Source organism: Palaemon carinicauda, chromosome 33 (genome assembly GCF_036898095.1).
Source record: "Palaemon carinicauda isolate YSFRI2023 chromosome 33, ASM3689809v2, whole genome shotgun sequence".
NCBI lineage: Eukaryota > Metazoa > Arthropoda > Malacostraca > Decapoda > Palaemonidae > Palaemon > Palaemon carinicauda.
The window spans coordinates 83127171-83147170 of record NC_090757.1 but is presented as its reverse complement, the minus strand read 5'-3'; positions in this window follow the sequence as shown (position 1 = coordinate 83147170).

The following is a 20000-nucleotide window of genomic DNA, read 5'->3' as shown; positions in this document are numbered from 1 at the left end:
CTTGTGGAGCCCAGTTAAACGTTTGTTGAAATAATCTCTCTTGGAGAGTGCAAAGAGCATGCCCAAACCATCTCCATCTACCCCTCATCATGATCTCATCCACATATGGTACTCGAGTAATCTCTCTTACAGTTTCAATTATAATCCTGCCCTACCATTTACTTTCCAATATCCTTCTGAGGACTTTATTCTCAAATCTGCTAAATCTATTGGAGACTGTTTCATTGTCATACCATGATTCATGTCCATAGAGTAACACCGATATCACTAAACTGATTTTTATATGAAATTTTACGCGATTTGATTTCCAAATTTTACTTAATCTTGCCATTGTTTGATTTGCTTTTTTCAATCTTTCACTAAACTCTAATTCTAAATACCCTGTATTGGAGATCATTGTCCCTTAATACTTAAATGATTCTTCCTCATTAATCCTTTCTCCTTCCAATGATATTTCATGTTCCATTTCATACTCCGTTCTCATCATCTCTTTCTTTCTTCTATTTATCTTCAGCCTAACCTCGTGTGATATTTCATGCATTCTGGTAAGCAAGCATTGCAAATCCTGTGGTGTTCGGCTAAGAAGGAAAGCATCATCAGCATACTCTAGGACTGCTATATTCTTATCATCAATCCAGTCCAATCCTTCTCCATCATCTTTGACTGTTATACACATTACAAAGTCCATGAGGGGGACAAACAACATAGGTGATAACATATTCCCTTGGAGGACTCGGCTGTTCACTAGAAACTCACTTCATAAGACTCCATTAACATTAAATTTGCACTTGCTATGCTCATGAACAAATTTAAGCAAATTTTTATATTAAGAGGAATTCCATAATAATGAAGGACTCTCCACAAAATTGGCCAGTGCACACCATCAAAATCTTTTTCATGGTCCACAAATAGCATCAAAAGGGGATTTCTATATTCTACGCATTGCTGTACAACATGTCTCAAAATGGAAATTTGGTCAATGCAACTTATACCTTTTCTAAATCTTGCATGTTCATCTCCCAGCTTTTCATCAATCTTTCTCTCCAGTCTCTTAAGAATAAGCATACTATATATTTTCATACCAACTGACATAAGTGTTATGCCTCTGTAATTATTGCAATCAGTCAGGTCTCTCTTTTTAGCTATTTTCACCACCACTCTTAACTCCCATTCATCAGGTTTTGCCTCTTCATGCCACATCCAACAAAATAATCTTGTAAATAGTCTTGGAGTCACTTCATTTTCGGCCAGTATCATCTCGGCAGTTATTCCACCGTATCCAGGGGCTTTCCATCTCTTTAGTTTTTTGAGGATGGCTTCGACTTCAAATACACTGAATTCATTCATAGGCACATCAGGGTCTTCATCAGCTCCGGTATATCAATCAAATTATTTCCTTCATATGTCCTATTAATGGCCTTACTAAAGTGTTCCATCCAACGTTGTCTTTCTTCATCTTCTGTTGCTATAACAGAGCCATCTCTCTTTTTGAGGGGTATATGCTTCTTCTTCTTTGCCACAGTCAAAATTTCATTAATAATTCTATGATCATTTCTCACACCATAGCCACTTCCTGAATTCATAGCGTTGTCGACCTCATCTGCTTTACTGTCTAATTACTCTCTTTAGTCATTCCTGACTTTTATTTTGACCTCACTGTCAATACTGGAATATTTAGCATGCTCTACCTTGTAATTTTCATTACTTCCTCGAAAACTTTCAACAATCAATTTCTTATTGGGCAGTAATTTTTCAGGTCTTTTGTGTCTCCTGTTTTTGCGAATTAGTATAATGATAAAGATTTCGAAGCTATAAGTACTGTATAAAGTATTCTTCCAGACATTTTGTGTAAATCTCAGTCAGTTTTGCTACTATGAAATCTACGTCATCTTTTATTGAATCAATTGTTAGGCCATCTTCTTGCACTGCTTTGCCTATTTTCATGTCTTTTAATTTTTTCGTTACTACCCCTACAGTTGCATTTGGTACCGGGTCAGGTGTTTCATTGTATCTATTAGTAAAGTTATTTTTTATCATTATTGTATTACATTATATAGAAATCTGCTAAAAAAAAAATTATCACTCCATATCTTTAGTTGATAATATTTCAACTTTCATCATTGAAAACAAACATCTTTTCATCAATTTGATGCTTATTTCTTTCTTTAGTGTTTGCTAAATTTTTGTCTGACTGTGTCTACGAATGTCTTGGGGTTTTAGCTTATCTATTGGAAAAAATAATGATGGAAATAACACCAAGAGACAGAAATTAACAACAGATTTTCTAGCAACATGTAAGAAGAGATAGAAAGGGGCAGGACATATGAAAAAAAATGACAGATAACAGATGGACAAGAAGAATAACAGAAATGTCCCTAGCATTTCCGAAAGAAGCAGGGGAAGGAAGAGAATACGATGGATTAACGAACTAAAAAAGTTTATGAGTGTGGACTGGCATAGGAAGACCATAAACGGACACAAGTGGAAGAATATGTCTGAGGCCCTTGTTCGGCAGCGGACTTTTAATTGCTGATGATAATGATGATGATATATACATACATATGGAAGTAAAATGATATTCCTGTATCCAATGTGTGTTTCAAGCAAAGGGGTAGCTCAAAGATTCAGGATCCCTTGAAGAAGGAGAAGAATTGAGGACCACATTAGGCAATCATGATTTTCTTGTGTAAAAAATTATAGAATATGCCAAATGAAAAAAAAGAGGAATGTTGTTAAACCTAATTACGACTACCTAACCTAACGTAGGATGGGCCTACTTACTGTTTTGTGGGAAGAGGTGGGGCTTCCTACTTGGCGACCCACCCATCATTCTCTATCAAATCAGAATAAGAAGTTGCAGATGGTGATTCGCCATCATGTAGTCAATATTCATGATCTGCACACGATATATACCATAAAACATACTCTTTCATACTGCAAAACTAAAATTAATTAATTTAAGCGGGGTGTTACAGATGCATTACAAATCGTGACTCCAATTCATTAAATTTACCATATGTGTAACCGAAACGGAAACAGTTAATAGAGCACAAATGTAATGTCCAAACTAAACAAGTCTTTGCCGTCAACTGACGAAGGTTTCTTGGAACTACGAAATAAGTCCAAAAGTGTCCTTGATTGGAGAAGATTAAAATAAAATAGGTCTCAGCATGTATCTCTGTTTCTATGAATCAATTAAAATGACTCAAAAACAAAATTTGATTTGGAGTCCTATAGTCTATATCTCATTGGAAATTTGAAAAATATTCCTGTGGCTGAAGTATAAATAGGTAAATTCTTCGAAAATTTATAATTTCTGGTATACATTATTGAGTCTTTTTTTTTCTTGTTATTCGAATTAAAATCAATCGATAACAATAAAAAATGTAACTTCTTATCATGGTTGAAAATGTAATAGAGCCATTATTCTTGCCTGTAAAACATTTTTTTTTCCCATAGGAGAGGGTTGGCGCCAGAAGATGTAACCTCACTGGTTTTCAACAATTCATATGATGATGGTGCTGAACTCATGTGATTTTTAAGGTTACTAATGGAGTTTATGGGCCAACAGCATCAGTCTTTTTATAGTGAGCGGTCACCCAATTACTGGGTAGGGTTAAAGTTGCTAAATTACTTATAAAACAGCTAGCATTATGGTTAATGTTTTACTGTCTGTGTCAGACAAGAGAAGCAGGGCTGTATGATGCAAGACTTGAAACTGTTAGTGTAAGGGTTAGAACGCTTGTGTAGGTAGCTATCAAGGATGTAAGAAAGGTGACAAAAATGTTGGAGAAAGGAAAGATACCAGGAGTTGATATGATTTAGAATGAAATACTATAGTAGGGTGGTGATAGGTGGATTGACTCATTGATCCGGGTTCGTATGATATGCCTGAGTAAGGGAAAGGTACCAAAAGAAAGTATGAAAGGAGTTTTTAACATTACTTGGTAGACCAAGAATGGTATATGGTAGGATTTTCACTGAGAAAATGAGACAGATGAGAAAAGGTCTGATAATCAAAGAAAAGTTTGAGAAAGGTGGATATTATACAGTATACACTGAACAGGAAAAAACCTTTAATAGAAATGTATGGTATAGATAAGAGGTTACTGAGTTTTTAAGATATAACGAAGTATGCGTTGTTTGTAGATACAAATGTGACTGGCTTGCTACGAAAGTGGGTTTGACACATATCTCTATCATGTCTCTAAGGTTTTTCTACACTTTAGTAGATAAATTAATGCAAGTGGTCAAAGAAAGGACATTGGATGTATGTTTGAAGTTGTGAGGTAATAAAATGAGTTGTAAATAGAGGATATGAAATGGGTGATGTTTGTTGATGATACCGTGCTGACCTAGGACATTGAAGAGAAGATGCAAAAGATTCTAAAAGAGTTTGATAGTGTGTGTAAGACTAGAAATCGAAGAGTAAATATGAATAACAATACTGTAATGAGTATTAGATGGTGAAAGAATGGAAGTGGTTGATTCATCTAAGTATCTGGAAGTAAATATAGGGAATGATGGTAAGATGAGAAAATACAGTCAAAGAAAAGGTAAACTAAGAAAGGAAGAAGAATGTTCAAAAGAGTAACAAGAAGCTTAGTATGTTTTAGGAGCCAAAGATGTTGAGATTTGAAGGGATGGTTAAACACACTCTCATTCATAAAAGTGACGTATGGATGTTGAATAGGCATTATAGAAAAAGGTGAATATGGATCAAGAAGAAATATTAGGGAGAGAATTGGGGAGATACATAGAAGGGGTAAAAAAAAGTCAGCAGAGGTGAAGTGAAGGATCTATAGAGTATTTTTATGAAGATTTTAGGAAGAATGAATGACAATAAATGGGTGAAAGGTGTATAATTCAAAAGGGCTTGGAGTCAGGAAAAGGTCTTCATAACGGCTGAATAGATGGTGTAAAACAAATAAAAAAAATGGCCCTACTATCTAAGAATCTTGATTGGGTACGTACTAAGTGTAGGGTGGCTATTTACGCCGCTGATGGACCATTTGGCCAAATACAAGAAACAACTAATATTGAGAAAAATCACTGCAAAGAGAGGTTGTCCATGATTTAGCAGTTAGTAGACAAATGCAGGAGTGATTGTTGTGTCGATTTGCCCTGTGGTACTCCCATTAAAGGAAACCTCTTATATATATATTAAAAAAAAAAAAAAAAAAAAAAAAAAACATACGCAATGTTGTCTGTATATATGGGTGTAGGTGAAAGTATGGTAAGAAGAAAATAAATCCCTGGATGTGTGTGAGCCTTAATTGCAAATTCTAATTAATACATGCATCTTTTACATCAAAATACTCAATAATATACTCTTGTTATCAATATATTTCCAAGAGGAAAGACTGGGCACATCATTTCTCTAGGACACTGGTCTGACTTTTAACCGTCTCGTAACTTAGTATTTCAGTCACGAAAATTCTATTGTGAAGAGGGACGCCGAACACAAATTACATTGCACAGATTTATGAAGCCTCCTGCGGTGGCCAATTTGGTCTGCAAAGAAGATTAAATTGAAAATAGTAAAAGATCTTTCGGTGTCCACTGCAAATCTTGCCTTGTGAAGTTTGTGGTCAGATATATTTTTAGGGGAACGTCGAATTGATGAAGACTATGATAGATATTCTCAGGACCGTAGAAAGGAATTCATTCGCTCCTCCGTTATCATGATTTTTGTCCATTCTATGAATGCAGGTGTATCCACCTTTGTAGAGTCATAATTAGAAAATTTAGGGGGTTGTCATGATATTCTGTTGATTATAGCACTCATAGTGAGGGAGATTTAGTTCATTTTAAACCATATTTTTAGTAACAATTGAATATCAGATATGTCGGAGTGAAAAATACAGATTTTAATCTGTATTTTCACTCCGACATTCAATGCGTTTGTATTTCTTGTTCAGTGAAATAAATTTTTTCCTTACTGACATTGGCTAAAGCAGTTTAAAACATCTATTTCATATGGTTTTATATAATGAAAGTAATATGTTTGTTACTAGTTCATACAAAAATTTAGAATATTGTAAACGAAGAGAAGGCTACTGTTTAATTTACTGAAGATATATTTGTGAAAATACTTCTGAATTTTCAACTTGAGTTGGAGATCATAAAAGATGAACTTAAAAAAATGGGACATCTTCTTAATTGAGTACACATATTCTTAATGATAGCTGTCAGAATTGAGGAGTGAAGGTCCTATATTAGTTGTCCTAGTTAATGTAACTATGGTGGTTGATCGGTTATGTAAACTTAGTGAAATGTTTGCTGTAATTATCCTTATTTCCTGAAAACCAAACTTTCAAACGACTATTATACGCCTGGATATTGGCCTCTATTTCTTCCCATTCCCTTCGTTATCTCATAAATAATTCTAAATCGAAATACACCTACTTGTGCCAGTGCAGTGACTTTATTAAAGGTCATTTATTTAGTTCCCTACTATCTAAATACTAAACTTTGAGAAGGGAATAAACCTCTATCTTTATTATCATCATTACCAATATTCATGATGAGCTTCCAATCCTGAATAATATGCCGAAGGCCAATAAACTTGCGGAGCATTTTTCAATCGCTGAACCATCTTTACCTTTGAATAACTATAGGAACGGAGAATAAACGAAGATTAGTGGAAATACTTTATATATATATATATATACATATATATATATATATATATATATATATATATATATATATATATATATATATATATATATATATATATATATATATATATATATATTTATATCTATATATAAGTATATATATATATATATATATATATATATATATATATATATATATATATATATATATATATATATATATATCTATATATAAGTATATATATATATATATATATATATATATATATATATATATATATATATATATATACATATATAACTACACACACACACACACACACACATATATATATATATATATATATATATATATATATATATATATATATATATATATATATATATATATATACATATATAACTACACACACACACACACACACATATATATATATATATATATATATATATATATATATATATATATATATATATATATATATATATATATATATATATATATATGATTTATATATACATATATATATATATATATATATATATATATATATATATATATATATATATATATGTATATATATATATATATATATATATATATATATATATATATATATATATATATATATATATATATATATTTACTGTATATTTCAAATAAGCCATATATATTAATACATTAAAGTCTGGATTCTCTTAACGACCTCGGGATCAAACCCCGGGCAAAATCACTCAAAGACCATAGTATCTGACCAGCTGTGTATCGAACCCTGGCCCAGGATACTTGTATGACGTTGATAATACCACTTAGCCCTGATGAAAGATAAAATTCAATGACAATCCTTCTGTATATATACCTTTCAAATTCAGGTTTTTTGTACTTAGAATTGAAATCAACCCATCTTCCCCATTGTAGCTAACTGGTAGGTTTGTGACTTGACCTTCGATTAATGATAAATTTTGCACATTTAAACGTGTTTTTCATATTTCAAATAAGCCATATATATTAATACATTAAAGTCAGGATTCTCTTAACGACCTCGGGATCAGAGTCCCAGGCGAAATCACTCAAAGACCATAGTATCTGACCGGCCGGGTTTCGAACCATGGTCCAGGATACTTGTGTGACATTGACCATACCACTTAGCCACGTAGAAAGATAAAATGACAATTTTTCTGTACAAATACCTGTAGAATTAAAGTATTTTATATTTAGAATTGAAATCAACCCATCTTCCCCATCGTAGCTAACTGGTAGGTTTGTGACTTGACCTTCGATTAATGATAAATTTTGCACATTTAAACGTGCTTTTCATATTTCAAATAAGCCATATATATTAGTACATTAAAATCTGGATTCTCTTAACGACCTCGGGATCAGAGCCCCAGGCGAAATCACTCAAAGACTATAGCATCTGACCGGCCGGGTTTCATATATGTACAGAAGAATTGTCATTGACTTTTATCTTTCTTCGTGGCTAATTGGTATGGTCAATGTCATATGAGTATCCTGGACTGGTGTTCAAAGCCCGGCTGGACAGATACTATATCTTTGAGTGACTTCACCTGGGGCTCTGATCCCGAGGTCGTGAAGAGAATTCAGACTTTAATGTATTAATATATATGGCTTATTTTGGAATATAAAAAACACGTTTAAATGTCCCAAATTTTTCAATTACTATATATATATATATATATATATATATATATATATATATATATATATATATATATATATATATATATATATATATATATATATGTTTAGATATATGTTAGATACATACTCACACACTCGCACACACATATACTGTATATATATGTATGCATATATATATATATATATATATATATATATATATATATATATATATATATATATATATATATATATATATATATATATATATATATATATATATATATATATATATATATATATATATATATATATATACTGTAAATATATATTTATGTGTATGTACATATATATATATATATATATATATATATATATATATATATATATATATATATATATATATATATATATATATATATATATATATATATGGCTGGCGAAATAAATAAGCTCCCGGGCTCCAAATTCACCTGTTTATTTTTACATAAATCTGTCACATTTGAATAATACCTATCTCAAAGAATATACCTAATTCCCAGATGGCAATATATATAAACGCTGAATAATCAAAGGTCTCTTACATAACACTCAAAACAAATATACATGGGATAAAAACTTATTCCTGTTTGAGAGGCGCACACTTGAGAGGAGAGAGGGTAGGTGAACTTTGGCTCTTTTAAAGTGATAGGCTGAATCTCTTCTGCTGATCATGCATTCCTAGGGTCTAAGTATATATCAATTTAATTATTCTAGATTCTTTTAGACATAGTCTTGAAACTTGGGGGAAGGCTTACAGCGCCAAAGTTACCAACTACTGAAGTAGCAGATGAGTTCCAACGTACATGGCGAGGCAACTCTTTCTCAACTATCTCCACCCACCTGCACTTCGAATCAATTAAAAAAGAATAAATCTAAATTTTCATGCACTTTTTAACCCCGTGGAAACAAAAATTACGTAATCCTTCGTGTTCATACCTCGTGTGGGTCACACAGCATACCTTAACGAGTGTACATAAGACTTCGTAAAAAAATATGTGAAATAAAAAATTAATTCTTAAAAATTATGTAAATTTACATAAACTGAATTTAATGAAAATATAGTTAAAAGAATGACAAAAGTCTTATGTAATTTACATAAATTACTTGAACCTTCATAAGTGGAACTTGCCTTACGAGCTGGCTATACATCTCTTAAATACACAAATGAAATACATGAAAAGAATATTTACTCTTCTACTAGACCGACCAGCTTCGTAAGATAGCTCCCCCCTAAAAGATTATTTATTCTGGGCCTGAATCTACCAATTCAGCCCGAGATATATAATCTGTAACCACATTATCTTTACCTCATATATGCTCTATATTAATATGATATGATTGCAAACATAATGACCACCTAGTTAACTTTTGATTATTACTTAGTTTATTAACAAAAGTTAAAGGATTGTGCTCCATGTAAACTGTAATTTCTTGATTCCGTGGTCTATTCACTTAAACTTGCTCATCGCTGTGACTAGCGCTAGCACTTCCATTTCCAACTGTTGAGTAAGCTCGTTGATGTTTCTTCAGCTTTGACGACAAAAAACAAACAGGGTAATGAATTCTTTCCTTGTCTTCTTACAATAAGACGTTCCATTCCCATTATCCGGTGCATCCACTTGGATAAGGTATTTCTTGTTGAAATGCAGTTTCGAAGTTAATATGGCCTTCCTCTGACTTTTCCTTTTTCGTGGTATATCGATAAAGTAGGACTGGTCACTGCTCTTCTCCAAAATCTGGAATGGTTCTTGGAACTCATTGGCGTGAGGCAATCTTTTTATCACTAAGTAAACCAACACCTGTCATCCTACCACAAACTGTCTGCTCTTACTTTTCATACCAAACCTTTTCTTCATTTTACCTTGACTTGTTTTCAGGCTTTCTAGGGAAAATTTCTTGTTTCACCGATCCTTTTCCTCAAATTCTTTACATATTCTCCATCCGTTTCCTCTTGATTGTTACATTTTTCTACCAATATTTTAATCATTTCTCTTACTTCTCGTCCAAACACCAGTTTCATCTCGTCCTGAAACAATTTTCAGATGAAATTTGTTCCTCGGTCACTCTGAACTATTTCCGGAATACCAAACTTAGTAAAAAAGTCTAGTAACTTCTCGGCGATTACTTTGGCCCTGATATTCCTGACGGGTATGGCTTCTGCGTATCTCGTCATTAGACACATCAAGGTTAACATATATTCATGACCTTTTTTCGTCCTTCGTAATAGTCCCACAATGTCGATCATTACCTTGCTGAAGGGTTCTCCTCGCACTTCAATTGGGCATAAGGTAGCTTTCTTGATGTACTCGTTTGGCCTTCCAGCTATCTGACAAACGTGTCATACACTGCAAAACGGGCTCAAATCTTTATGCATTGCAGGTCAGAAACATGTTTCATAATCTTCTCCGTCATCTTCCTTATTCCCATGTGTCCTTTCTTGTGCGCTACAGCAATCACCTAACTTCTCAACGGTGCGAGAATCAATATCTGACGATATATCACCTATTCGGCATTCCCAGTGATATGGGCGGGTCTATGTTTCCTCATAAATAACCCATCCTTAGGATAATAACAAGTGGGAGACTGTTGCACCTCCATTTCATCTGCCACTTGGTACAATAACTCTGTTAACGTTGCATCCTTCCGTTGCAATCCTATCAGCCTTCTCTGACTCACTTGTCCTACTTCTAAAGCAAAGTTTTCCATTTCTTTCAAATCCATTGCTTCCTTGTCTTCCTGTTCATTCATCTCTCGTTCCTCTTCTCTCAGGCTCACTCGAGAGCTCTCCTCTTGCATACCATCATGGAAATCCTCTTCTGAGAATAGATCATCCAAGTTCATCGCTCCTTCGATTTCTGTCTTCTACATCTACTTTCTTAGTCATACTTGTAGTCGTCACACAACTAGGAAACATATACGGGTAGTCCTTCTCGAGTTCAGTTGTAGAACGATATGTTAATGGTTTCTCTATTGCAATGGGACAAGGCACAAATGGAGCTCCACCAACATCATTACCCAGCAGGACATATACTCCATTGATAGCCAATGATTCTATTCTTGCATAATCAAAAAGACCTTTTTTTTTTTTTTTTTTTTGATGGCTGCTTTTCTGGTCCCATACATCAGGAGAACTCTACTCTCTACAGGACCTCCAGAGTATTTATCGTTTCAGATCACGTATTGTTCATTTACTGTTAATTCATCCATGTTTTATGATTTTTTGAATAAGAAAGTCTTCAGTTTCCTCTTGAAAGCCTTAATGTCTTCAATCATTTGAATGTTTTGTGGGAGCTTATCATATAGTCTCGGGGCCACATATCTAAAGTCTCTAGAGCCTAAAATAGAGATATATCTAGGTTCCAACAGTTTGAAGCCATCTGTAACTATTCTCGTGTCGATACGATCTGTTGGCTGCACAATATGTAGCAATTCTCTTAAGTATTTTGGACGACCAGAACCGGTGGGTTATTGTACATATTTTAAATTCAATTCTTGCTTTAATCGGCAGCCAGTGTAAATCGATTAGTATAGGGGTGATCCTTTCTCTAGGTGGGACACTTTTTATCCGTCTTGCTCCTCTGTTTATTATGTTTTGTAATTTCTCAAGTTGTACTTTTGGTAAATTGTAACAGATAGAGTTGCAGTAGTCAAGCCCAGTAATAACACAGATTATCACAAGTTTCTTTACAGAAATTTCGTCCAGGGTACTTTTTTTATAAACGCAATATTTCTTAGATGATAACCAGCAGTTTTTATTATATTATTTATTTGGGCATTTTGAGACAGGTTACAGTCAAGAAATCCACCTAGATCTTGAACTTCATTAGATATCGGCACCGAGTCATTATTTATGTTCATTTGAATATCACCCAAGTTTCTCTCTCTCTTTCTCTTACCCACCATCATGAATTCAGTTTTGTTCTCATTTAATTTTAGTTGTTTAAATATCATCCATTCTCTAACACTATCAAGGATTCGGTTTAGTTTCAGTAGTGTCATGTATATCATTTATGGAGAAGCAAAAATGCCTTTGTAGCATTTTCGATAGACCAATAGTATAAATGCAGAATAAGATTAGGCCAAGTACACTCCCCTGTGGTACCCCTGTGTTTAAGGGTTCATATGATGAATAAGAGTTTCCAATTTGTACACAGTAAATTTTACCAACTAAGTAGTCTTTTAGGTATTCGAAGGCTTGATCTTCAACGCCGATGGACTGTATCAAAAGCAACACTGACATCAAGCAGTATTAAGATACCACATTTATTTTCACCCATTATTTCTAGCATATCATTTACAACAGAGCAGATGGCTATCTCCGTGGAGTATAGTTTTCTGTAATCAGATTGGTTGTCAGGCAAAGCTTCTATTACTTCTAAGTGACAGACTAGTTATTCAAGAATTACATATTCAAGCACTTTTGAGACAAAGAATAGATTTGAAATAGGTCCATATGAGCTTAATTACTGGTAGTCCAGTGCATTTTTCAGAATTGGTGTGACTATAGCCATTTTCTCAGATTTAGGAAACTTACATTTATCAATGCATGCCTTTGCTATTCTCATTATTATTTCGGCTCGACTGGAAAAGTCTCTCTCTCCAATTACTTCAGATATTGGCACAGGATCGATCGCGGTTTGTTTTCTTTGCTCTCTCGATAATTCTGGTGAGGTCATCTAGTGTTATATTGTTGAATCGTATTAATTTTGTTTGTGTGCCTGTTGTATCATTAATCTGATTTTGAGTATTTACAAATGACCTGGTTATATTTTCAATTTTGTTTTTAAAGAATACTAGAAAATTTTTGCTAGTTCTTGGTCACTGTATCCATCAGGTAACTTCTTTTCTTTTACATTCCCCATTATACCATTCGGGAGACGATATAACTTATTTATGTCTGTTGCTGCTTCGAGGATCTTTCTCTCATAGTGTTCACTTTTTTCCTTCTTAGTAGGTAGTTATATTGACACGCAGCAGTTTTGCATTCTACCCAAGTACTTTCAGTTTTTAACCTATTCCACTTTCTTTCTTTACGTCTTTTTTTCCTTTTTTTTCACCAAAGTCTCTCCATCAAACCAAGGAGATTGGTCTTTTACGGTTATAGTATTTTCCATAGGTAGGCACATGGTATCATATTAACTTTTACTCACTTTATTATAAGTGGTCATAAAACAGTTAGCACACTTAGCTCCTAACAGACGTTGGTCATCCTGATCACAGGGAATGTTGATAGCATAATTTTTTTTCTTTGTAACTTCTTCAGTAAATACAGTAGGAGAAAAATTTGATTTAAGTCTAAACTTTATTTTCTTTACTAATGCATGTTTCTGTAGAGGTAAACTAAATGTATTAAGTTTGTGCAATAGGGAGATAGTACATGTCTCTTCAACTTTATATCAGATACAATATTATTCATGCCATCACTTAGAACTAAGTCTAACGTATGCCCAGTTAAAGTAGTTGTACAGTCGACATTATTCTAGTAACTCACTAAATGCCAAAGCGTCAGGGTTTGATGCGTCATCTATCCAAAAATTTAAGTCTCCACAGATTACTACTTTGTTTTTTTTTCTATGATAATCATCTCGATGAGAGCAACGAATTCTTCAAAAAAAATACTAGTGTTTGTTCTAGGAGGTTTGTAGATTGTTACAAAGGATATTCTTCTGTTTTTTGGCGAAAATTTTATTTTAATACATTCAAAGCTTGTTACACTAATTCTTTTCAACGTTTTGAGAACTGAGTAGCTTTTATGAATAATGAGTCCGACACCCCCACCAGACCTACCATCTCTCGGTATGTGAAAGAAGGCATGTGTGGTGATCGTCATTTCAGTGATCTTTGCCTTGTCCAAGTTATTTAACCATGTTTCAGATAAAGCTAGTGTATCCAAATATTTCTTGTTTATCAATTCTCGAATTTGAACTGTCTTATTACCTACAGAAATTATATATTTACATACCACCAGTTTATGACATCCCTAGTAACCATGATCAGTATTTTCTGCTAATCTTTTCAATTCCAAGTCATAAGCTTTGCAGTCTTTAGAATTCACTGTGTGGTCAGTTGGTCTGTTTAACTTTGAACAGTTTATATACTTTGACACTTGTGAATTACACTTCCTGGTGGAGTGTCTCCCTGAACATTTCCTGCAAACTTTATCTTCATTCTTAGACTTGCAATCTTTTTCAAAATGCCTATAGCCTACCTCTGACATTGGTAGCAGGTGATCACGTGGTACCTATCATGTATGTTTTAGATACCCCATCGTAACGAAACTTTGTCCCCATTATCATGAATAGCCCTCCGAACTTCAGGATCACATTTCAACACATAGTGGGTGGTCCCCCGAGGCTTTTTTCTTCAGGACTACACATACCTGTCACCAACTCGCATAACAGTTTCAAACGGCAAATAGGGGTAACTTCCTCATCTCCTATTCCCTTCAAAATGACCGAATAACCTGTAAGAGATTGTTCCATCAATGGGTGTATACCTCATGTTACTACACTATGGTTACAACCTGTGTCTTGCAATATCTAGACCGGGGTCTGTTCACTCCCATCGAGAGGGGTAAACATACCTTCATAAATATACAGTTTAAAGGCATCCCCGCTGTTTGGGGTTGCCGTGTTAGTTGTGTAAACGTTACCTGGCTTATTTTCCTCATCGTCTTTTCCCATTTGTTTCTTCATCTTCACATTCTGTGAAGTTAAATTTTCCTTAACCACTTGGGCGACTGCTTTCAGTTGGTTCGACCAACATTCGTTACTGATATGGCCTCTCTTGCCACACTTATAACAGACAATATTAATCTTCTGCTCATCTTTCATAACACATGAAGGAGGACCATTCAACAATTGTTGCTGTGATACTATCGTATTCTGCTTTGGAACAGTACCAGTGCTACTTCTGCTGTAACTATTGAACTTGTTCACATAGTCATTCCTGAACTGGTTTCCATGGTTCGGCGAATACTTGATACTTATTTGGAACGGCGGTTGAAACTTCATACCCGAGGAGGGTTTACGACATAATATTATAATCTTCACTCAGCAAAGCGGCTTTATCAAGTTTTTTTACCTCTCTCTCTCAAGTAAGTTTGAATATGTTCAGGAATCCCTCTTGAATATTGTTACAGGACTATCAATTCTCCTTAATCAGCCATCTCTCTCACGTTGGCAGCCTCTGTCCATCTCTTAAAACATTGTTGTACCTTATAAGTGTAACCTATGAAAGTAATTTTCTCGTCCTCCTAAAACTTCACACTCTTTCATCATATTATTCAGGGGCCATCTGATACCCTTGTAGCACGTTCCATTTTACTTCTTGAGTATCCTTCCTCTGGTCCTGAGACAAGGCAAGGTACTTACTGCATCCTTTCCCAATGAGGTCACTCTGCAATAACACAGATCCTTTTTCTTCGGGCAAGACCATCGTCAACGCGAACTTGCACAAGCATTCAACAGCTCCAACTCCCTCGCATGTTGTGACATTTTTCTTGCCTCTTTCTTCTCTTTTTCTTTCCGTTCTCTCTCTTTTTCTTCTCATTATGCAATTTCACTTGCTTCTTCTCTCTCCCTTTCTTCTCATCTTGCTCCCATTTTCCTGCATGTTTTATGATTTTTCTGTTTTTTTCTCTCACTTTTTCTTCCTGTTCTCTCCATTCTGCCATTATCTTCAACTTAATCAAATTTGCTTCCGCTGCAGTTTTTCGTATCTTGGCCTCTACATTTCTTTCTGGTTTCATGCCTTCAGTTCCTAGGTCGACTGATCTTTGCTTCGCTACAAATTCTGCTTCAGCCTTCTCCAAAAGTTTGTGAGCCAAAAATATAACCTAACAATACAAAGAATCTTATCAACACTAAACTGTTCAAACCTTTAATGAAAACACTGCCCTGTTATCACCAATATTCAAAACAGATTCTCTCGATCCTAAAGGTCTGGGCACCAAAAATATATATTACGGTTGCCTACTTATATAAACTCCCGAGCTCCAAAATCCCCTGTTTATTTTTCTTAAATCTGTGACACTTGAATAATACCCGAACTCTGAGAATATATTCAACTCTCAGATGGCAACGTCTTACGTAACACTCAAAACAAAACTGGGTGATTACTTAATATGAACTATTCAAAAACAACCTCTTATACATCAGTTCTTAATCAGGAATTACGAGCAAATCACTGATAGAAAATATTGGTGATCAAAATAATACACACTTTAAAAAAATAAATATATTGTATGAAAAGTTGATAATAATACAGAGGAGTTAACACCAAAATCAAATCTGAACAATATCATAGACTAAGACAAACAAATGGAATTATATTTTACACTAATACCTGATTTTGACAATTAATGAAAAGACTTAACACTTTAACACTCTATTGACATTACAATCATGAAATTTACATAAATATCACGGTTATAATTATGTATTTTGGTTCACATGAGGTTACCGAACAGTTATGCAAACTAATTGCAATTCACTGTTTAACCTGAATCTAACAGAGCCAGTTACAAAAAAACTATGTGTCAAAGTACTTACATTACCACACTACACTTGATTTAACTTCCGCACAAAAATTTACCAATGTTTGAACAGCACTAAGCACGATATACATTGGGTAAAAAGGTTATTCAGGTTTGAGGGGACACACACTTGAGACGAGAGAGGGCAGGCTGACTTTGGCTCTTTCAAAGGGATAGACTGAATCTCTTCTGCTGCTTATGCATTCCTAGGGTCTGTATATATACTGTATATATATATATATATATATATATATATATATATATATATATATATATATATATATATATACATATATATATATATATATATATATATATATATATATATATATATATATATATATATATATACATGTATATATATATATATATATATATATATATATATATATATATATATATATATATATACATGTACATATATATATATATATATATATATATATATATATATATATATATATATATATATATATATATATATATATATATATATACATATATATATATATATATATATATATATATATATATATATATATATATATATATATATATATTATATATATATATATACTATCCAAGCTACAACCCTAATTGGAAAAGCAAGATGCTATAAGCCCAGGGGCTCCAATAGGGAAAATAGCCCAGTGAGGAAAGGAAATAAGGAAATAAATAACTGAAGAGAACAAATTAACAATAAATCATTCTAAAAAAAGTAACAACGTCATAACAAACATGTCATATATAAACTACTAACAACGTCAAAAACAAATATGTCATATATAAACTATAAAAAGACTCATGTCCGCCTGGTCAACAAAAAAGCATTTGCTCCCACTTTGAACTTTTGAAGTTCTACTGATTCAACAACCCGATTAGGAAGATCATTCCATAACTTGGTAACAGCTGGAATAAAACTTCTAGAGTATTGCGTAGTATTGAGTCTTATGATGGAAAAGGCTTGGCTATTAGAATTAACTGCCTGCCTAGTATTACGAACAGGATAGAATTGTCCAGGTAGATCTGAATGTAAAGGATGGTCAGAGTTATGAAAAATCTTATGCAACATGCATAATGAACTAATTGAACGACGGTGCCAGAGATTAATATCTAGATCAGGAATAAGAAATTTAATAGACCGTAAGTTTCTGTCCAACAAATTAAGATGAGAATCAGCAGCTGAAGACCAGACAGGAGAACAATACTCAAAACAAGGTAGAATAAAAGAATTAAAACACTTCTTCAGAATAGATTGATCACCGAATATCTTAAAAGACTTTCTCAATAAGCCAATTTTTTGTGCAATTGAAGAAGACACAGACCTTATATGTTTCTCAAAAGTAAATTTGCTATCGAGAAACACACCTAAAATTTTGAAAGAGTCATACAAATTTAAAGAAACATTATCAATACTGAGATCCGGATGTTGAGGAGCCACTGTCCTTGACCTACTTACAATCATACTTTGAGTTTTGTTAGGATTCAACTTCATACCCCATAACTTGCACCATGCACTAATTTTAGCTAAATCTCTATCAAGGGATTCACCAACCCCAGATCTACATTCAGGGGATGGAATTGATGCAAAGAGAGTAGCATCATCTGCATATGCAACAAGCTTATTTTCTAGGCCAAACCACATGTCATGTGTATATAGTATGAAAAGTAATGGGCCAAGAACACTACCCTGTGGAACACCGGATATCACATTCCTATACTCACTATGGTGCCCATCAACAACTACTCTTTGAGATCTACTACTTAAAAAATCAATAATAATGCTAAGAAACGACCCACCCCCTCCCAACTGTTTCAGTTTGAAAACAAGGGCCTCATGATTAACACGGTCAAAGGCAGCACTAAAATCAAGGCCAATCATACGAACTTCCCGATCACAATCAAGGGATTTCTGTACTGCATTGGAGATTGTAAGAAGGGCAGCACATGCTCCAAGGCCTTTACGAAAACCAAATTGCAAACTAGGGAATAGATGATTACCTTCAGCAAACCTATTAAGACGTTTTGCCAGAAGACGTTCAAAAACTTTAGATAATATGGGAGTTATGGAAATTGGGCGGTAATCAGAGGGACTTGAGCTACCACAAACACATTAAATAGAGGAGTAACATTACCAATTCTCCAACAAGTGCTAAAAGCTCCTCTTCTTGCTAACTTGCGCAAAATAACAGATAACTTTGGAGCTAAGAAATCTGCTGTCTTTATAAAAAACAAAGGAAAAATACCATTTGGGTCTACACCTCCATAAGCATCAAGGTCCATCAACAGAGCTTTAATCTCACGAGATCGAAAAGCTAAACTAGTTAGTTTAGCCTCAGGAAAACAGGAATGAGGAAGTTCAAGTTTTTCATTACTCTGTTTACTGTCAAAAACATCATCCAAAAGGGTTGCCTTTTCCTTTGGACAGTGAGTGACTGAGCCATCTGGTTTAAGTAAATGAGGAACTGTTGCATCTACACCAAAGAGTGCAGATTTAAGGGTCGACCACCATTTATGTTCCTGAGTTGTACCAGAGGTTTCTTTTATGATTGAATTGTACTCCTTTTCAGTTGAGGCATAAATTCTCTGAGCAAAAGCTCGAAGCTGAGTATAGTTGTTCCAGGTCAAATCTGATCTGTTACCCTTCCAAAGGTGATAGGCCTCCTGCTTCTCCAAATAAGCACGTCTACAGTCATCATTGAACCACGGTTTGTCCTTCATTCGGTACCTTAGCACATGAGAAGGGATACGCCTATCAATTATGTTGACTATATTCTCATTCAAAGAGACAACAGGATCTACACTATTATATAATTGTGACCAATTCAAGGACAAAAGATCATGCAAAATCCCATTCCAGTCTGCTTGGGATTTCATATAAATTTTACAGGAATATGATATATCAGGGACAGGCTGCTCAGTCTTCACTAATAATGAAATCAAGGCATGATCAGAAGTCCCGACTGGAGAACCAACCTTACTAGTTATAACGCCAGGGGAGTCAGTGTATACGAGGTCCAAGCAATTACCAGACCTGTGAGTAGCTTCATTTATGATTTGCTCACAGCCTGATTCAGAGGCAAAGTCTAAAGCTCTTAAGCCATGGCGATCGGTAGGAGAGATAGAACTTAACCACTCCCTATGGTGAGCATTAAAA